The 22682-nt window shown below is 43.7% G+C and overlaps 1 long non-coding RNA gene across 3 annotated transcripts in view; it reads left to right on the plus strand.

The window, feature by feature from the left end:
- The window catches only part of LOC148045008 (uncharacterized), an 83134-nt gene extending 76732 nt beyond the window's left edge, over positions 1-6402 (plus strand). For all 3 annotated transcript variants that reach the window (XR_015696993.1, XR_015696991.1, XR_015696992.1), the window contains one exon: positions 6149-6402. This is a non-coding gene — a long non-coding RNA (uncharacterized LOC148045008). The remainder of the gene's footprint in view (positions 1-6148) is intronic.
- The last annotated feature ends 16280 nt before the right edge of the window (positions 6403-22682 follow it).

Raw genomic sequence — 22682 nt, forward strand, 5'->3', positions numbered from 1 at the left:
CATAAGGTTTAGTTTAAAGGACAAATTCCCCCTTCTGATGCCTATGCCAAAAGCAGAACTTTGCTTGTAGAGGTTTAATAAGCAGCTACTCATATTGCAAAGACTTTACTCTATAGCTGCATAGCTCCCCAATCTACCTGGGATTCATCAGGTTGGGGAAGACTGCATCTAATGCTCAGATGTATGTGTGGCTAGGATATATCCTTCCCGGATATTTGTAACCTTTTGTTGCATTGTGGCCTGTCAAAGGTCAGGGCATTTTGTTCAGCAAGGTGCGAGCAGATGTGTGGCTTAAAGGAGTAGTCATCCTTGCTTGTGTCATCCCCGGGGGTGGTATTCAGCAGGTTCTGACCAGTTCTGGAGAACCGGTAGTGGAAATTTTGAGTAGTTCAGAGAACTAGTAAATACCAACTCTAACTGGCTCCGCCCCCATCTATTCTCTGCCTCCTGAGTCCCAGCTGATCTAGAAGAAATGGGGATTTTGCAGTTACCTTCCCCTGGAGTGGGGAGGGAATGGAGATCTTACAGTCTCCTTCCCCTGCCACACCCACCAAGCCACACCCACCAAGCCACACCCACAGAACCAGTAGTAAAGTTTTTCGAATCTCACCACTGTGTCATCCCATGTGTTGTACACCAGCGTATGAAAATAGCCTACTTGCAAAGACTGGAAATGTATCCACCAAGACTAATGCACAGAGCATTCCCAAGTTGTGATAAGCAGAGACGAGCCTTGATCCACATATTCTGTTCTGTATGTCGCAACTGAATGGCAGTGCTAAATGACATAATACCACCTTTCCCTTTTACATATTAATTGCTACCTTTTCCTTATTTCTCCACAAGGTTAAGTGTTGAATACTAGCGCGGGAAATACAAGCGCGCGAATAAAGGACTCCTTTCCTGATTGGTTCCCGGGCGGAGCCGGTTCAATCTTCGCCCTGATTGGTCGAGCTACTCGACGCCCCATTGGCTCCTCGTTCAAACCCGGGGGTATAAATGTGTGGCGCGAACCACGCCACGGGGAATCGCAGTTTACTATGAGCTGAATAAAGTCACTTCCTCATATCTCTTGTCGCGTCCTTCCCTTCGCTCCAAGATACAAAACTGGCGACGAAGGTGGGATCCCGATTCCCGCGACCACGGAGAAGAACAGCCAGCTGCCACCGCGTCTGAACCAGCTCGAACGCTATCCTCAGACTGAGAACCCCGGCAGCGAACGCGAAATTTTCTCCGCCTTTCCTCTCTCTCTCTCCGCCTCCACACCACGATGGCATCGTCGCTTCCTCCTTTCGCGCCATTCGGCGTAGCCACCGGAGAATCATGGGACGGGTTCATGGAGCGGTTCGAGTGTTACCTGATCGCCTCGAAGAACCAGGCTCAGACCGACGAGGAGAAATGCAGCTTCTTCCTGTCCTGCTGTGAGCCTTCCATGTTCGCCTCTGCGAGAGCCCTGGCCGCCCCGAGGCCAGCCTACAAACTTGGGTGGGACGAGCTGATGTCCAGGCTGAGGAACCACTACGCTCCCTCACCCTCTCTATTTGCACGCCGTTTCGCTTTCCGCCGCCGAGTGCAAAAGCCCAACGAATCCATCAGCCAGTTCCTGGAGGCTTTGCGCACAGTGGCCGCCCAGTGTGATTTTGCAGACCTGGAGGAGAACCTCGCGGAGCAGTTTGTGTGCGGGGTCCGCGACGTGCAATTGCGCAGCCGCATGCTCCGGAATCACAAAATCACCCTGTTGCAAGCCGTGGAGACAGCGCGAGCAGCCGAACTATCCGAACAATCCACGGCCGACATGGAACGCCTCCAGCTGAACCCCCCCGCGCAAGCCGCCGCGGGGCCGTCCACCCAGACGCACCTCGTCGACGACCTCTCCCCTGCCGAAGACGAGGAGGAGGAGGAGGAGGAAACCGTCGGGCAAATGAGGACGCAGCCGAAGCGGAGGCCACCCCAGCAACCACCGACGCCCGCTCAGCCAGCCGCAAGCGCACCTTGCCGCGGATGCGGCGGCCGCCACAGCCGCGCAGCCTGCCCGTTCCGTTCTGCCGTCTGCCGCCGCTGCCGAGGAGAAGGGCACCTCGCCAGGGTCTGCCGGGCTCTCCTGCCAGCCCCATCGTTCATGCAGCCCAGCGACCAACGCCAGGCATCGCAACCGCAACGCCGCCAACAGCCACGTTCCGCGAGGCGAGCTGAGGACTGCCATTCAACCTACCAGCCCTCCAGCGCCGACTGCGTGGTCTACCAGGCATCCCACGTTCCCGCTGGTAGCCGCAAGATAAGCACCGCCGTCCGACTCGAAGGTCAGCTTTGTCAAATGGAGGTGGACTCCGGGTCTTCCCGTTCTCTCCTATCTTGGGCTTTGTTTTCCCGCCTTTGTCCCGGGGTTCCCCAGAGCAGATTGCGCCCCGTCGGGGTCTCCCTCCTAGACTACCAGGGAAATGGGATTCCCACAGCTGGGATATTCCACATCCGGGTGGAATACGGGAATTTTAAGGGGAAACTCCCAGTCCTAATCGTCAGGAACGACCTGCCCGCTCTCCTGGGGTTGGAATGGTTTCCTGCCTTGGGCCTCACCATAGAAGGGGTGCACAGGGTAGTTCCCCTCTCCGCAGATAGCGTCCTAGATGAGTTCGCGGATGTGTTCGATGGGAAATTGGGTTGTTACAAGGGCACCCCCATTTCCCTCTGCCTTGATCCCCAGGTCGCTCCCGTTAGGCTGAAGGCACGCAGGGTCCCCTTCGCATTGAGAGCAAAGGTAGACGCTGAACTGGATAAACTTATCGAGCAGGGGGTACTCGAGCCCGTAGATCACGCCCGTTGGGAAACCCCCATAGTCCTCCCGGTCAAACCCGACGGATCAGTGAGGATATGTGCCGACTACAAGTCGACCATCAATTTGGCCCTGCAGGCAAACCCGTACCCGGTTCCCGTAGTGCAGCACCTACTCCACTCTTTAGGACAGGGCCGCATTTTCGCCAAGCTAGACATGGCACAGGCCTACCAGCAGCTTCCCGTAGACGACGATGCGGCTACAGCCCAGACCATCGTCACCCACCGCGGGGCCTTCCGTTGCCGCCGCCTACAATTCGGCGTCTCGGTTGCCCCTGGGATTTTCCAGAGCCTCATGGAGCGGTTGCTCCATGGGCTCCCAGGCGTCGTTCCCTACTTCGACGACGTCCTGGTCGCAGCCCCCAGTCACTCGGAACTCCTGAAAACACTACGGGAGGTCCTCACACGTTTCAGGGAGGCAGGACTGAAATTAAAGCGCAGCAAATGCGAAATCGCTGCTCCCAAAGTCGAGTTCTTGGGGTTCCTCATTGATGCACAAGGCATCCACCCCACTCCTTCCAAAGTTGCCGCCATCAAAAACGCACCCGCACCCACCTCTAGGGCGGAATTACAGGCGTTCCTGGGGCTTTTAAACTTCTACGCCCCTTTTATCCCCCACAAGGCGTCACTAGCTGAGCCGCTACACCGACTACTTGACCGGTCAGCGGCCTGGAAATGGGGTAGCCGTGAAGCACACGCGTTCGCGGCTATAAAGGATATTTTAACTTCATCGGCAGTACTAATTCAGTACAGCGATAGGATGCCTCTAATTCTGACTTGCGACGCCTCCCCCTATGGCGTAGGGGCGGTCCTGAGCCACGTCCTCCCGAACGGCTCAGAAGCCCCCATAGCTTTCTATTCCCGGACACTCTCCTCCACGGAGCGGAACTACAGCCAAATCGATAAAGAGGCCCTGGCTGCAGTGTCCGGCATTAAGCGGTTCCATGACTACCTCTACGGTAGGAATTTCACCCTGGTCACGGACCACAAGCCCCTCCTGGGGCTACTGGCGGGCGACAAGCCAACTCCCCCCATTTTGTCCCCCCGCATGACTCGGTGGACGGAGTTCCTAACGGCGTATTCGTATACGCTGTTATACCGTCCGGGCAAACAGCTAGGACACGCAGACGCTTTAAGCCGTTGCCCTCTGCCAGAGACGGACACAGCCCACGTGCCCGCGCTCTCTGTTCTGTCCATCGCCGAATCCGACCTCCCTGTCTCGGCCGCGGACGTTGCAGCCTGCACAAAGGCTGACCCCGTCCTATCTCAGGTTGCTTCATGGGTTTTGAGGGGGTGGCCCATGGAAAAGGTAGCGGAAGAATTCCGTCCATTTAAAGTGCGACAAGCCGAACTCGCCCTTCACGGGGGGTGTCTTGTCTGGGGGGATAGGGTAGTGATCCCCACGGCCTTGCGGGCACGAATCCTGCCCGCACTCCACAAAAACCACCCAGGCATAGCGCGAATGAAAGCTTTAGCCCGTAGCTACGTGTGGTGGCCCTTGTTAGACTCGGAAATTGCAGACTACGTAGGCCGATGCAGGATCTGCCAAAACTCTAGGCCGAATCCCCCCACAGCCGCCCCTCGTGAGTGGGAGATCCCGAGAGGCCCATGGTCCCGTTTACACATCGACTTTGCCGGCCCCTTCCACGGCCGGAACTTCATGATAGTAGTCGATGCTTACTCCAAGTGGGTGGAGCTGGTAATCATGACCTCCACCACAGCGGAGAGTACAGTGAGGGCCCTCCGTAAGATGTTCGCCACCCATGGGTTACCGGATGTGATAGTTTCCGATAACGGGCCCCAGTTTACCTCCACCACGTTCCAAGAATTCCTGGCCGAGCAAGGAATCAGACACGCGGCCACAGCCCCCTATCACCCAGCTAGTAATGGCCGGGCGGAGCGCGCAGTCCGCTCAGCGAAAGAAGCCTTGGGCCGCATGGGCCAGGGCGACTGGCAAGAAAGAGTAGCGGCCTACCTCTTGAGCCAGCACTCCATACCCTGCCCAACGACAAATAAAAGTCCCGCGGAGCTCTTGATGGGTAGGAGATTGCGAACCCCCCTAGACAGGCTCCATCCACTTTACGCAGGAGATCCGCCAAGCAACCTGGGGGCCCTCCCTTCCCACGCGTTTAAGCTAGGGGATCCTGTATGGGCCCGCTCCTTTTCTGGGGATCCACGGTGGGCTCCCGCAACCATCACAGCTCTGACCGGCCCCTGTTCCTTCAGGGTCGGCCTGGCCGACGGAACACAATGGAGGCGCCATGTGGACCAATTAAGGCGTCGCCTTCCCGCGGAAACAGACGGCCCGAGTCCCTCAGACACCCGCTCTCAGCAGGAGCCACCCTCGTTGACCCCTTTCCCTACGGACCGTTTCCACCCGGGGAACGGGAGACAAGCCGATGCGAACTGTCCGGACAGGCGCGCCTCACCCGGCTACTCCCTTCCTCGAAGCCCTTATCGAGACTCTGAACCTACACCGCTACCGGACACTCCGGCTGCCACGGAAACACCGCCCCGGACAGATGGACATCGGGCACGGGACCCGGGGCCAGCGCTCTCTCACGGGGCCGCACCGCAGGTTCACCGCCCCACCACGGACACGCCTCCACCGGCGGTTCCCCCCCCGTCGACGACCGCCGGGGAGCCACGAAGATCGGGACGAGAACGCCACCGTCCCGCCTACCTACAAGACTATGTTTGCCCTTCCTAAGGGAACTCTTTGACTGGGGGGGGAGGGGTGTTGAATACTAGCGCGGGAAATACAAGCGCGCGAATAAAGGACTCCTTTCCTGATTGGTTCCCGGGCGGAGCCGGTTCAATCTTCGCCCTGATTGGTCGAGCTACTCGACGCCCCATTGGCTCCTCGTTCAAACCCGGGGGTATAAATGTGTGGCGCGAACCACGCCACGGGGAATCGCAGTTTACTATGAGCTGAATAAAGTCACTTCCTCATATCTCTTGTCGCGTCCTTCCCTTCGCTCCAAGATACAAAATTAAGTGCCCTACTTCAGTTATCTTCTGTTTATAGCCTAAGAGAAGGTATGGTCCATTCCTGCAGCATTCAAAATATATGGTAACTGCTTCTTTTCTTTACATAATCTACTTTTCTTTTATTTATTTTTTCATGTTCAAGGTCTGGTCCCAATGTCTGCTGAAATGAAATTAGCAGGAGGATGCAGGTCTTCTTCCTTATCGATTTTCTTTCAGGGTGTATCATTACAACAGCATTGCAGATTTAAAAGAGAAAATGAGACATGCCAGCATTTCTCCTTTCTATGCTTAACTATTTCTGATTCATTTGTGGTTCCTCTTTCTCCAGAACCTAATGAATATGGAAAACCTATGGCCAGCTTCATGTTTTGATTTCATCAGCTTCAGAGTGAAACAAATTAGTCAAGAGGCCAGAGGCGCAAGCCAGCTGAGGGATTTTTTTTTTTTTTTTGCAAGTCATGCTCATAAGAGGACATCCCATTCCCCCGCCCACCATTCAGCAAGAAGGAAGGAATGTGAATTTCATCTGCAGTGTACAAAAACTGTCAATAAAACCTGATCCTATGATTGATTTTCTTTGCAGAGCAGGATACGTCCATGTTTTGAAAGAACACTATTCCTTAGGAAGACAAAGGCATGGGAATTCGTTTTATGTTTTATGTTGCAGAAAAATAAAAGAAAGAAAGAGAGAGGGGGGGAGGGAGGGAGGGAGGGAGAGGGAGAGAGAGGGGGGAAGGAAGGAAAGAAAGGAAAGAAAAAAAGGAAGGAAGGAAGGAAGGAAGGAAGGAAGGAAGAAAGAAAGAAAGAAAGAAAGAAAGAAAGAAAGAAAGAAAGAAAGAAAGAAAGAAAGAAAGAAAGGAAGGAAAAAACATGGCATAGGCTGAAGTTGCCCTCCATGGAGATTTGGCAACACCGATGGAATTGCTGCAAGCTTGCCTGACCTTAAGCAGCCTATTGATCAAACAGTTTTATTTAGGAGGGGTTTTTTTGCTCCCTGCAAAGGCACAGTGGGTCTCTGTGGGAGGAGAAAAATGAGCCTCTACTCCAACTGCCAGAACCTTTTCTTTTGGCAATAAATATTCATGCTTCCCTCTTCTAAAAAAGAAAGAAAGAAAGAAATCACAACTATCTATAGGTATAAGTAGAATGCAGGTTATATATACACAAAAGTATTTTTGGGTCTGTATGTCCATGTGTCCATGTAACATTTTATTTTGGAGGGAATTTTTTTTTTTTGGCAGCATTTAAATCTCCTTTTCCTTGCCATGTTCATGTTTGTTTCATTTTGGTGCATATTTCCTGCTGTGATGTTTACTTCCTTTTATCAGTGTAGTACAAGAAGCAGAGGGAGAGGCCAGGAGAAAGGGATCTGTTTTTATGTGCTAGAAATGCCCTGCAGTCTCGGGATATTAAAATCACTTCCTTAAATGAGTGAAATACTCTCTCTCCCTCTCTCCCTCTCTCCCTCTCTCTCTCTCTCTCTTTGTATATATTTATTTCTGAGAATAAAAGCATCTAGTTTATAGTCCTGTGCTGAACGTTGCATGCAAATGAAGCATTTTGCTTTCCTTCTTTGTTTTTATTGGTTTTCCTGGAAAACAGGACTGATTCAGTTATTTATTAATGTTTTTGCTGCATTTTTTTCACGTTTCCAGTCACTGGAGAAATCCAGTGCTTATTTTGTGGGTGTGAGAGATGATGTATGCGTGTATGAATGAATGTAGGTAGGGATGATCAATTTTAGTTGCTATGAAAGGTTTATGTAACAAGAAGCTTGGCTTACACAAGGCAGCCATGCCTCTGTTTCCACAGCACTATGTAAAAAATTGGCTGCCTATCAAAATCTATGTTTCATAACAGAAGGGGAGCAAGATATTTTTAAAAATGGCATTCAGAACTTGCCGATTGTTGGGCAAGGGTTTGTAAGTTTATGAATTGCTCTTGGCTATTTAAACAAGGACACTCAAATGCATTTGTTTCAAAATGGCTGAGAGATGTATATAAGTGAATGTGCCATGCGACACTTACCCAAGATAGCATTTGTCTGTTAATAATTAAAGGGCTCTTTTCCAAAGAATTACGCTCATTAAATAATTAATCTCAGCTAAATAACTATAAGAAAACAAAGTGAGAAATATTGGCATGGAAGCAGCTTCCACAGAGCAGGGTGTTATCAATTGCAATTTGCATCACATAAAGATGGAATTTAATACAAGGCACAACACTCAGGTATGTTGTCCCTCTCCCTCTCTCCTCTCTCTCTTCCCCTCTTTCTTACCCACATACACACTCATCAAAACAAAATGTTACTGTGCAAAAGGCAAAAAAAAAATTTTTGGATTGGGGAGGGTGTATTTGATTCCTGTGGGACATACAGGGATGGCATGAGTGGAACAAATAAAATGGCTCTGTTTATATATAAACCACAAATGCATATCACTTTTAAAGCTGTGAAAAGACACTTGAAACTGTGTTGGCAGCTGCTTCAAAATCTCAGAGACCAATATATAATATTTTGCTTTGGATGATACCAAGATAGTATCAGTATGTTGGGGAGAAGCATGATAAATTATATAAGGTGGCAGATTTAGTAGGAGAATTAGCGTAAAAACAGTGTCAAAACTTAGCATAAATTTTAAAAAAAATTAATCGTAAATAAACAAATGCTACATGGTGTCCAATAACCAAGCAAGAGAAGATAGTAAAAGGGGAAAAAATGATTTTCCAAATAAGATGCAAGGAAGGCGGAACAAGAATAGGGTGAGACCTGAAACTCTTGTCACAATAGGGGGCGGGGAACTGAATTTCAGAAACAGACTTGCCAATTTAAGTGTTATCAGCAGGACATCAAAGCAGGAATTCTTATCTGCTTCAGAGGTGAGGAAAGCAAAAAGCTTCAGTTCATTGTTCCCAGTAATTTGGTTTCCTGTTGTAAATTCACACTGGGGTGACTGTGCCAGTCTCCTTGAAAAAAGGATACATCATCGGCCAACAAAGGCATTCAGAAATGTTCTCGGCTTCTGAGAGCTCCTAATGCAACCTCGTCTATTTATTTTTTTCCCCCTCCACATTTGAACAGAAATTGTATTTTATCCTCTGGATTCCATTTTAAAATGAACTTGAATATTTTGATTTTGCAGCTCCTTGCAACTATTCTCCCTCGCCTAACAACCAAGGCCAAGGGTGTGAATATAAAGCTGAAAAGATTCTTGCCTATCTTCAATAGGGGACATCTATTTACTTCTAGTTTTGTTTGTTTGAGCAACTGCTTTGTGGATTGGGAAAAGGGGGCTGCTAGCAATTTCTTTTTATTTCTCCTTTGTGGGGAATGGAAGGCGGTAAAGAGAATTTAATTGCCCTCTTTTGGCAAACTGCTCCAGGTTTCTTTCTGCAGTAATTGTACCTCTCTTTCTCCATCACTCCAGCTATCTCAGCAATATGCAACCATGGGTACAGCTATTGGGCAAAATGCCTGACTACAACACTGCCAGCATTCTATTCCTTCACCATAACAGTTAGCAAGAGGAAGCTCTTAAATGCAACAGATGAGTGGGGGCTTGTGGATTTGCAACTGTCTCTTCGTGGTAATGGCTAAATGTGTTTTTGCAAAGGACCAGGCAAATGTACCCAGCTTCATTTCGAAAAGCTGAGTGGGATAGGCACCAGCAATTTCTAAATTACCTTTTTATCTCGATCCTTTTCAGTCAGGGCTGAGGTCCAGACATGGAATGAAAATTGCATTGGTAGCATTGGCATTTGATCTCCATAGGAACTTGGAGGGGAAGAATGCAGCTTTCAAATCCACTTAGATGCAATTGGTACTATCAGTGATGGGAATGCCTACACGTATTAGTGTCAGGAGGAGCCCCCTTTTTTAGTAGTTCTGCGTCTTTCTTAGTGAGTTCCAGTTGATGTTTGTGGTGGAGAAAAAGTGAACCTGGTGGTTACATCCTTATGGGATGCTATAGGGTTCAGCTGGCATTTCCCTGTTTTCTAACATCTGTGTGAAAATGGTGGAAAAGGTCATCCATGGGTTTGAAAGAAGGTACCATCAATATAGTTGGGATGCGGTGGTTCAGTGGCTAAGACACTCAGCTTGTTGATCAGAAAGGTTGGCAGTTTGAATCCCTAGCGCCGTGTAACAGAGTGAGCTCCCGTTCTTTGTCCCAGCTTCTGCCAACCTAGCAGTTCGAAAACACCTAAAAAATGCAAGTAGGAAAATAAGAAACCACCTTTGGTGGGAAGGTAACAGGTTTCTGCATGCCTTCGGCATCTAGTCATGCAGGCCACATGACCACGGAGATGTCTTCGGAGAGCGCTGGTTCTTTGGCTTTAAAATGGATGAGCACTACCCCCTAGAGTCGGGAATGACTAGCACATATGTGCGAAAGGAATCTTTACCTTTTACTATCAATATAATGGCTCTACCCTGAGCCAAGCAGGAGATGAAAGTCCTCTAGCAGCTCCTTAAAAAAAAAAAAGAACAGAATTGTGCTGTAGCTAAAGCAGGAGGCTTTGGTCTCAGTAATTCATGACTTTATCAACCAGATGTTATTTTACCCCAAGGCACTTTTCATGAAAATTAAGCAAAAACTACTGTTGATGGAAAATACAGCACTTCATCTCCTAGTTGCTATGAGGTGCTAAAGCCCTTTGGCTCGAGGGCACTGGATTGGCTTTGGATAACCTCCCTTAGAGGTTCAGTGAACATCCATGTTGCTGTCTTTCAGAATAATGGTAAAAACAGTATTATTCCACATTGTTTTTAGTTTGTAAATGTCATCATTGATATTGGATGCCCGATGGCTCCGTGAATTTTATTATTACTTTGCTTTAAATGTATTTGTTGTTGGTTTGCTTGCTTTTATATGTAAACCATTGGAGTTGCTCCAGTTATATTGTAATTCAATAGTATAGAACTGTTGTAAATAAATACATGGAATGGGAGTGATAATAATGTGGTTTTTATTTCTGGCACTAATCAAATGCACTCTATCTATCTATCTATCTATCTATCTATCTATCTATCTATCTATCTATCTATCTATCTATCTATCTTTATGTCTGTCTGTCTGTCTGTCTGTCTGTCTGTCTATCTATCTATCTATCTATCTATCTATCTATCTATCTATCTATCTATCTATCCATTTCATTAGTTAACTGGAGGATATTGACTGATGGGATCATGATACTGTTTGCCAATTTTCTGAATGTTGAGGTTGATGGAAGTGAAGATAGGTGTAAGTTGCCTTCAAAATAGTTAATGAATGAAATCATTTACCATGAAGGTAGTGTCCTTATTCACACTGTATGTTCAATTCCCCATAAGTGAGTGAATGGAAACTATGGCTGAATTTCCCAATTACAAAGGAGGAAAAGGCACTGGAGAAAGCTTTAAAGCTTCCCAATGGCTTTAGATCACACTAAGCACCAGATTCTAGCTGAGCCAGATCAGAAGTATTTGTTGAAATCTGATATTTTGTTAAAGTTACCGTGTTTTCCCAAAAATAAGACAGGGTCTTATTTTCTTTTGACCCCTGAAACAGGCACTTGGCCTTATTTTCAGGGAGGTCTTATTATTTTTGAGGTGCAGCAGGTGGCGGGCATGGTCACCTCATGGCTGCTGCTGTGTTGCAATATTATCTGGTAGGAAATCACCTCTGCAACAATGCCCACGCCCCTATGGCTGATGTCCAACTCTGCCACACAATGCATATTATCTCTGGCACATGGAATCCCACTCCTGTGCACTGATTACCAGCACATTAGAAGACAACAAGCTCTCATTTGACTATGCTCAAAGATGCTGAACAAGAAGGCCCTTCCTATTTACCATGCATAGCCCATCACAATTGAAATTCTGCAGGCCAGCTTAGAAAACAGCTATTCACTTAACATCTATCCAATTTATCCCCAAGAATGTCTGGAGAGAGAAATGGTCTAAGGTACCTTCTTGCAGCCTGACCATTAGAGATCCCTCTACCAAACCACCTGGTTTTATCCTGCCTCACTTTGTCCGGTTGAAATTGAACAGAATTGGGTGTTGATACTGGAAGAAATGCCTCTGCCCTGTTTCAGTAGAGATGGAAAGATTCCCCTTGTTGTGATTGTGATGCTGATAAGCAAACTATTAAACATATTGTGCTATATTGCCCACAACATGCATTCTTTGGATCCCTAGAAGATAGGCATGAAGCACCACAGGTGATCACCTGAATATTCAGTTATGAGCCCACTGGTGTACCCTCATAGAAGTTTTACTTATAATTACGTGGACTGTGTATATATGTTCACTTCTCTTCTGTCATATTATCACCATACCCTAAATAATAAATAAATAATAAGCTGCAGCACTGCCAGTGCCTTATGATATTTAGATGCCCCACAGATGCCTTGATTTACAATGTTCTAGTACTATTCCCAGTGATTAGGAATGATGGAAATTGTAGTATAGGACATTTGGAAGAAAAGAGTTGGGGAAGTGATCTATGCCTATAATAACCTTGATATAAACTGGCATCTTAACAACTAGTTCATTTTTCTGCAGCAGTGTGCTAGCCTTATTCTCTCAATTTCTGTTTTCCGACTTCTCATGGAGTTAATAAAATGTTTCCTAACAATGCACATATCAATAAAGTATAAAGAAGGCAGCTTAAGATCCATAAATAAAGACAGTTCAGAGACTCTTTAAATATTCACTCATTTTGCATAATTGATGATGTTCCATATCAGACTTGGGAGATACATTTTCCTCTTGTTTAAATCTTTATCATTGACATGTCATTTAAGCAAGGAATGAAAACACTGCATTGCTGAATCTGTGGGGTTTGTCACTGGAACATTTCACATCCAGGACTAAGAGCTGAAAGAAACCATAAGCCTCATATGAACAAACATGCATTATTGATTCAAAATTCAGAATGTGGTTATCAACTCCTAAATTACAGCTTGGGGAAAGTTTGAAAGAAGCAGAAATACAATATATGCCTACTGTAATGTTATGTTCACAGATATATGGAAAAATACAAGCTTTAAAAAAATAGTCCTTTATGATTATTTGTTTAGATGAGCTAAACAGATGTCTTTTTTTCAAGATGAAACTTTTATTCTGGGAGTGCAGTAAATTCTCTGAGGGATATGGGTGCTTCAGAAATTATTAATAAATAAACTCTCAACTGCAATTTTTTTTAACAAATTCCATTATTTTTCCATTTAACAGACATCATTCCAGTTCAATCCACTACTTCTTTCACTAAAATATACAAGCTACACTTGTCCATTCCACCACTGAATGGCGAGATGATGCCTTGGTGTATGCAGGTGTTGGAAGAAATGTCCATCTGGGGTGAGTTCCAAGTGGAGAGAAAGAAACACTGGAAACATGGAGGCTGATTGGAAAAATGGTTTAATGGTGAAGCAGAACCATCAAGCATGAGTGATTCTGAGTAGTTTACCACATGGAGTTGAGAGAGAGGGGGGTATTTATATCCTCTCTTGAGCCTTGCTCTTGAGCTTCCTGTTCCTGTGCAAGAAATGTATTCTATTGGTTGTCAGACTCCCTAACGTTTTAGGTTGTCTGAATTAAGTTTGGTTAGCTGGGTGATATAATGTTCCCAGGTGATTTCACAATGCAGTGAGCCCTAGCTAGATGGTAGAGTGCTAATCCTATTATGTCCTCAGGGCCATGCCTTAACCCCATCACTCTGGAGCTCAAATTCTAATTGTCTTGTAGATAGGCTGGCCCAGTCTTAATGTGCACCGAATATCTGCTGGGGGCATGGAGCTGCAAGGAGCTACTCTTTGTCTTTTAAAACATATTTCTCCTTTTTTCATCCAGGGACATATAATATTCTGCCTTTTTAATATTTCCTAGAATATTTCATTCTTCTAGGAGAGGGGTGGGTGGTAACTTTCTGCACAAGGAATATACTACTGGGGTGAACAAGTCAATGTTCAGCTCCCTTTTCAGATCTTGCTCCATTTTTGACACTCCCTGAGTTTGCTGGCATCAGCCAAAACAAAGCTCACACAGAAATGTTCTCTGAGCTATACAGGATCTCTTACCTAGTACTTTACAGCATGGTGAGACATTAAAATGCCAATTAGATCGTAGTGCCCTGAAATACTCATTGAAGTCCTATGTTGGGATTTTCTTTCCAAAAAGGATTGGTGGTGTCAAGAAGAGCAACCAAGGTCAGCCTACTGAGGTTTCAAGATCCTGGAGGTTTTCCAAGGACATCAGAGGCTGATGCAAGCCCTGTTTCGGGACTTTATAAATTCCAACATAATACTTTACTGATGAATTTGAAAACTACTATGTAGCAAATTTTAACATATAAAATGCTGAAAAATTCTGGGGTCTAGTAAGATTTATTCCTCAATTTCCTATCAATTCCATTTTCATTACATTCTGTAAACGTATGGCATTTTTTCATACTTAATCTCAAGCAGAGTATCTTTTGAGTTTATTTCTCATTTTAAATTTCTGTCCCATCTTTGTTGATTATATGGGGCACCATTAATTAAACCCAACTGCGTTGGCTTAATCTAATTTCACATAAGTACGTTTTAAGTGTTGTTTTAAAACAAATTTGCACGTGTTGTAGTTTTCTACAGCTGAAGCTGTCAACTTGCATCTGCCTCTTTAAACTTATAATAAATTTATTTCAGGAAAATCTGTAGATAAATGAAGAATCAATGAAAGGACTTTAAATTGTATAATTGCATGATGATATGGCTAAAATAATCTAAAGGAATAAGAAGGGAGAAAGGGTTGTTGTTGTTTTTAGAAAATACTACCAACTTTTTCAAGATGTGCTGGACTTTAGTTTCCATCATTTCCAAGCAATATGACAAGCAATATGATAAACCAGAATCTATAGAAGCAACTATAGTTCTGAAATAAAACCATCTGTTGTGATCTGCATTTTGTCATGTCCAGCACATGTTTACTTTTTTATTTACTTACGCTGTACTTACTATGTTATCATTTTGGGGTGGGGGTGGGGTATGGACATTTCATTAAAATTCATGCCATTATAGCTCCTCTTTTGTCATCCTTTTGGAGGATATGTACTTGTGGGGCTTAGCTGACAATTTTGACCATAAGAGTGAGTTAGATCCTTATTCTCCATTGATCATTTCAAATTTAATAAAGTCTTTGCTACAGGAGCATCTATTTGTCAGGTACTTAAGAATTTCTTTTGAATCTTCTTTGAACTCACTTCATTATTGTAGACAGCACAGTATAGGCTGCTGCAACTGTTATATATAATTGTGTATATTAGGGGTCCCCAACCCCCAGGCTGTGGCCCACTACCGTCAGGGTTCCCAACACTCAGGCTGTGGCCTGTTCGAAACTGGGCCCTGTGAGCAATGGGCAAACACGTTCATGTGAAGCTCCACTTGTGTAAATGGCAGGCAAGCATGCATGTGAAGCTCCATTTGTGTGAAAGCTGGGTCCTTGTACTCAAGCGTGAAGCTTCAATCGGACGAGGGAGGGTGCTTGAGCAGATGGCGCTTGTGCTCATGCATGAAGCTCCGCTCGCTTGAACAGAGGGCTTCTGCCTGCCTCTGTTTGTGCAATTAGGACGCTCTCACACAAATGGAGCTGTGCAAACATGCCTACTACTCATACCCCTGCCCTCCCCATGCCAGGCCGGGCCGCCAAGGTGGAAAGGTTGGGGCCTGCTAGTGTATATCATCACTCTAAGCCTTCTCTGACTTCCATATTTCCCAATTTGAAAGTCAATGGGGAAGAGTTTCCTCTTGAACCTATCCCTTGGGATCAAAGCTGCAGCCTGCTGGAAAAAATAATTGGGCACTAAAAAACAGTATATCATATATACACCCAATGATCATCTTGTAGTTTGCACCCAGCATGTAGCAAGGTAAGGACATCACTGTCCCTTTATCAAATCATTTCTAAAGCAAACAATCACTTCAGCCAAATGGAAAAGTGAAGTAGTAAGAAAAATGCAGAATAATTTTTTTCCTTGGTAGTGATTTGGAAGAGTTATCAGAGATTGTAGCTAATTGAGGAGCCAATCCCAGCCACCATGTCTGAGATGAAATCTGCTTGATTAAGATTGAGGAGCACTGATTTGGTCTCATGATGCAGATGGACCTTTCTCAGTTTAGGAATGAATAATCTGTCTTTATTAATATAGTTGATTGAAATAACTGTTAGGGGAAAAAGTAAAAAAAAAATCTGTATGGCAGCACTGGGATACACAAAGAAACCCAGCCTAAGATATATTTTACCTTATTACCAAAGTGTTATACATGTTTTATTCCTTCTAAAACTACATGTGATTACTATTGGTATGCTTTATTCCTGCTGGTCAAAGGGTCTGACAGCTCCCTATAAAAGGGCTGCTGTCAGACTGAACCTTCGCTGGATCGTACATAGTTGACCTGAGTTAATAAAGAGCTGTTGGATTGTGAAGCCTGAGTGTGCCGTTCCTTTACCCGATCTAACACTGGCGATGAAGGTGGGATGTGAAGGGAACTAGGCAGACAAAAAGAGCACTACAATACAGCAAGTCAATCCAGTCCAGAGCACGGCGCGGCATCGAGCAGCCATCTTTGAGCGGCAAATTCAAACACACTCAGGAACACAAGATGACAACTCACGCAACACCGACTCTGTACAATCCAGTCACCGAACACTGGGAATCCTACATGATGTAGTTCGATTGTTTCCTCAAAGCCAATGACCTCATGGGCCTTTCTGAAGGCTGGAAAAAAATCTATGTTCCTGAGCTATTGCTGACCAGAAGTGTTCGAGACAGTGGACTTGTCTTGGGCAGCACTCAAACAGGCTAGCCCTAGCCTTAAAAAGCATCAACTGCGGGTTCCAGACATCCGCCTTTGCGACTACCAGGGCTACTGAGTCCCCATCGTGGGACAGGGCACTTTCCAGGTGAGGTTCAAGACCTTCTGCGGCCTGCTGCCAGTGACGGTAGTAAACGGAAACCTGCAGAGCCTCCTGGGGCTTGACTGGGCCTAGAAGTGACTGGAATCAATGCCATACAAGACGAAAGCATTATTAAGAATAGCATGTAAAACATTGAGAGTATAAACCCCTTGTATATAGAAATAAAGAAACTCTACCGTACTTACTAGTTGGAACATGAAGTTTCAAAATTCAATCTCTGTTTGGTGTCATCTTCAAACTATTTTTTGACTCTTTCAATTCCTGATAAGCACTAAGATCTTTGTTTGGAGATCAGATATAATAGCTGCACTTAATGTTGAAAGATACATATAGCTAGAGATATAATTTTGAGACCTTTATCCATGAAAATTTCATAATATGATTTAACTTCAACTAGCTTTTAAAAAGTTAGTAAATCCATTACTGTAATTGGGCCTTTCAAAGTATTGTGCTTCCCAGCTTAGTTCTGATGAAGTAATTCTTAAAAACTCAATAAAATTCGAAAATGAGTTTGGTTTATATCAGAGTAGCTTTTGAAATATTATTCAAGAAATACCTATTATTTAATCCTGATACCACTGCTTTTCTAAATTTCTTAGAGGTTTTTGAGGAGCCAACAGTGGCTGACAGCAATCCATTTTTGTAAGAAGTTGAGGGAGTCAGATCAAACTGATATTAATTATTTACATGACCTTTGGAATAATAAATTTGAGCCTCCTGTTCTTAAAAATCAATGGAAGGTTGTTTAAAATTAGCCTCCTTTGATCTTATAATGAAGTTAATACAGGTAGAAAATTTTATCTCATATAACTGGACCTCTCAGAAAATGTTTATACTGGATTAGTGCTGTTGGAAAGACAATTCACAAACTGAACATTAATTCATATAGTCTGAATTAGTCTCATATGACTGGTAAAATAAATCTATAGCTGATTTGGAGCAATGGAACTGTGCTATTTGCTACATTTGTACTAGACCCTTTCTTGACAAAGGAACAAAATAAAAAAAAACCTTTCAAACAATTAAGTCAACTATTTTAGAATTGTTTTGCCACCCCAATTATTTTTCTAACTTCAATATTACATTGTTAATTTTCTCATACTTCCAGTATAAATCTATTCCTGACACCTCTATTGATGAGTTTATTCCAATGATGTTTGGAACAGACAAGTATTTGTACAGAGAGACTGCTTTCAGATTAAAAAAAAAAATACTGGTAAATTGAATGATGAATGATGAATCTGCATTGACGCTAATCCAAGGAATCCATAGTTCATTTTAACATCTTCAGGGAGGATGTTAGAGGCAGGGAGCCTGAGGAAAGCTGAATTAAAATCTGCAAACATAGAAGATTGCTGCATTGGCTCCTGCCCAAATAGAAATGGAGGGCGGAGCGTGAAAGCCAAAAGAATTCAGAATTTTTTTTGTGCTCTCACTGTATCAGTCAATGTATACATAAGATGAATCTGGCACTTGGAAAGCATGGGCTGAGTATAGACCAGTAGATACAAATAATAGCACTGCTCTAAGCAAATATAGCTCTGAGGAGCAATTATGACCAAAGAAGGTAAAAAAAAACCCACCCATGTTTTGCTGTCTGCTATAATAACAGAAGGATGAAACTATCTCTTGGGCAATCAAGCAAATGAAAATTTTGGGTTGGCTTAAACAGTCCACAAGATTATAGACATGATATTAAAATTGCTCTTCGGTTCCTCTCTCTCTGTCTCTTTCTCCCTGAATGCAAACTATTAATAGATGGTGAGAAATTCATAGGCAAAGATAAAGAGTAATTCTTTCTAGGTTGTAAACCTGACTGGGTGGCCTTGACCATGTCATTTGCTGAATTTAAACTATTTCTTGGAATTGTTTGAGTACTTCAAAAGTGATGCTCCTGCATAGCTGCATATTAGATATTCCTTGGGTTGAAGTAGCATATGAATATAACAAATAACTATTCAGTATCTTTCAGGATACATCTGAACAGAAATTCTTCTAGCTCATCCAATCCCAGAAAAAGCAGTTGCTACCAGGATTCAGCCTATAGCTGAACCTACAGCTCCTAAAATTGCTAGCCAGCATGGGCAAATTACAAAGCATTGTAGTCCCAATATAGCTGGAAGACAAATGGTTGGTAAACACAGCTTTAAAACAACTGATTCATTCATAGATAAATTAACATAAGTGCTGTTAATCAATCTTCATAGTTGTTGGACTATGCCCCATAGCTTACATGTCATGCATTCACTTTGAGATATCCTACTTATTATAATAGGCAACTCAAATATGTCCTGGTTAAGAAGGATTTTCAGCACCCATCTCCATTTATGGGAAAGCTTGTTGCTCAAAAAATAAAATAAAAAAATGGAGGCCATATCTCTGGCATCTCCAGATAGGACTGGGAAAGACTCACCTGAAACCCTGGATGACTACTGACCAGTGGTGGGTTGCAGGCGGTATGCCCTGGTACGGGCATACCAGAGCCTGCCTGGACCACCGGATACCATTCCGATACAGTGCTCCGGATGGCCCACCCACCTGCCCGAGCTCCTTACCTGTCTTTTAAGGCTTCTGCGCTTCCACGCACGTGAATGGTGTGTACAGCACCAGCCTGATGCTCCACGGACCAGCTGGAGCATTGTGGGGGCTCGCAGAGATGCTAAGATGCATGCGCGCACTGCCTGCATCTATGTGGACACCGCTGGGCCCATTCCAATCATACTGGTTGGGACGGGATCCGGAACCCACCACTGCTACTGACATATGATCATTCCCACACTCTTTAACTACAGGCTTCTCTATGTGGCATCCTCCAGATGTGATGAGTTGTCAACTCCTAGAATATTTAGCATTGCATGCTTCTTGTGAATAGTAAGAACTCTCATTGGAACGTACATGGAACACAATAAAGTTAGGAACATCCACTATTGCATCCAAACCAAAGAGCAAGCTGCAAAATACTATTTCAAATAATCCAGTCTTTCTTTTTTCTTTACATCTTGTAACATCTTATATTTAACTTGAACCTTTCTTTTTCATTTGCCGTATGTCTGTAGATATATCCTTTTGCCATTGTTTAAATGGTGTATCAGTTGTGAAAACCAAGTGTTGGAAACGTCATTCTTGCAAAACATGCAATTTTTATCACAGAAATTCTCCCCAATAATGACTATTGTAATTTCTCCCATTTTCCCCCATTTTTAAAAAAGTTCATACAGTATCTTCACATAATTTTTTGACATAACATATAGTTCATATTTGTCATAAGAATACCCAAATATCTTACTTTTTTCTCAACTTTAAAACCCATTTTCTTAATACTTATTTATTTTCTGAGTAATCTTAAAACCTGCTATACTAAATTCTTTTAGTTTTCCCATTAATACTTCTATTCGCTTTAGTGAATCCTCCAGAATCAATACCCAGTCACCAGTAAATGCTGTTAACTTACATGTTTCTTTTAAAATCTTTACTTCTGCAATTCTCTGCTCTTGTCTTAGGTTTGTAGTCAATATTTCAAGAAAAAATAAATAAAAAAGAGATAAGGTAATGGTCATCCCTAACGTGTCCCTTTTTGTTTCTCACAGGATTTTATTAGATCTCCATTGATAACTATTAGTGCTTTCTGTGAACTGTAAATCAATCTTACCCATTTAATAAAAATCTTTCCAAAATTAATATCTTTCAAAAAGTTAAACAAGAACGCCCAGTTCAATTGTAAAAAGGCATTTTAAAAAATCATTTTTTTTCATTATGTTGCTCCAAGTATCTGAAAATTCCCAATACATTTCTCAAAGGAGCTTTTTCAAAAGGCAACTGGAAGTTTTCTTGTTTTTCCTTGAAGATGTATTGCTTCTCATCCAAGAAGCTTCACCAGTTCTGACTGGATGGTGGGAGGCTTGGAAGGATGGAAGGATTAGTTCTAACCCTCAGAACTGATGAAGCTTCTTGGAGGAATGACTTCAAGGAAAAGCAAAGAAAGTCCAGTTGCCTTTTGAAAAAGCATCTTTGAGACAACCATGACTTGGATGACTGAGAATTTCCATAGACACCCAATACATTTCTTTTTATTAGTCTTTAATGGTCTTTTAGCTAAAAGCCCACATTGATCTTCATGAATAAATTCACAACAAAATTATTTTCAACTTCTCAACCAAACCCCTGTAAACAATTATTCTTGTAAACAATCATTGTTCAATAATAATATCAACAATTACTGTAGTTGTCGTTAAAAAACAAATCTTGTCTTCTTAGCTTCTCTCCAAACCTCTGGCATCTTTCCTTCTATAACAGGGGTGTCAAACTTAAGGCCTGAGGGCCGGATCCAGCCCATAGGGTACTTAAAACTGTCCCCTGAGCCACCTTGGAAACAGCAAAAGGCCGGCCCATGGTGCCTTTGCTAGCAAAAATGGAGCTCAGGAGAGCAGTGTGCAGGCCTTGTGAGTTCTGTTTTTGCTGGTAGAGGGTTGCAGGAGGCTGTTGCAGCCGAAAATAGCGCTTAGGAGCCTGTTTTTCTTTGCAGAGCACCCGGGCCGCCACAGGCACCCCCGACATGAGTGACACACCCACCCTGGCCATGCCTCCTCCCGGTTCCTGAGGTCAAACACAACCCTGATGCGTCCCTCAATGAAATCAAGTTTGACACTCCTACAAAATAGATACTCAGATTCTATAGGGAAAAACATCTAACATTTTAAGTGAGAAGTAAAATTGTCAGGAAATGATGAAACCTAAATATAGATAACCATTTTAACTACCTTAAGATTGCCCTTTTGGAGACAGAAGAATATTATTAATAATAATTTATGAAATGTGTATGCCACCTAACTCCCAGAGACACGATAGTTCAATTCATATTCATGCTGTTGGGACTTCATTTTTAAATTACTTATTCAATGTGTTGGCACTCTTAATGTACAACTTTTTCCTATAGCTTTAAGTATGGCATATCCAGTGTGCTGAGGGTTGCTAAATATGCACATAATTCTGTGCCAGTGTTTCTTAATCAGCTATTTAACCTTGCAACATTGTAGCAGAAGCCCCTCAGCAGATGGTACACACCAATGACTTTGTCTGGGGCTGAGTTAATATTTGGATGGGAAATTGCCCAGGGAATTCTAGGGTTGTAGGCTAGACCATGATGTTCAAAAAACATCTCAGCAGGCAATGAATAATGTAGTAAAAAAAAAAATCTCTTGGATATGTCTAGGTAGTTTCTAGGAGCTCATCTCATCTTAAAGGAGCTTTAGAGGGAAGCGTTTCATACAAGAGAGATTTTGGGAAACTCTTTCACACATGCAAATTCACTCATTGGTAAATCAAGCAGTGATTCTTATGTATGAAGAACAAATTAAACACTACAATAATATATCTGCATGTGGAAAGTAATCCATTAGCTCTTCCATGAACAACTAAGGAGAATCCATATCATTAGATTGGGTTTCTGTATTAAACAAACAGAAGGGTATTTTAATAACAACAACAACAACAACAACAACAACAACAACAACTCCACTGTTGCCTGTCCCAAGCCCGAATAAGAAAGGAGGGTTGGGATCAGGTTGGCAACCTGACCCCATTAAAAAAAACCGCTCATGGGCCCATCATTCAGGGGCAACTCTGTAGGCTGTCCCAGGCTTGGTTGAGCCTTGCTGGGTGATGATGTAATGAAAGGGCTTTGGGATTCCTATTATGGTTCTGCCTGAAGGAGATAGCTCTTTGTTATGTAGAACAGACTGCCTCAGGCCTTAATGACCCATTGACAAAAGTTTCGAGTTTCATTTTATTTATATGCCGCCCTATTCCCAGCAGGACTCAGGGTGGCGCACAAAACCCAAGGAGGGGAAGGAAAACACAAAACTACACAAAAAGTACAGGGCATATAAAAACAACCAACAGCCACACGATTCGAGAGGGGAAGGGA

This window comes from Thamnophis sirtalis, unplaced genomic scaffold, assembly GCF_051295495.1.
Source record: "Thamnophis sirtalis isolate CommonGarterSnake01/CBP01778 unplaced genomic scaffold, rThaSir2_p1.2 scaffold_6, whole genome shotgun sequence".
Taxonomy (NCBI): Eukaryota; Metazoa; Chordata; class Lepidosauria; order Squamata; family Natricidae; genus Thamnophis; species Thamnophis sirtalis.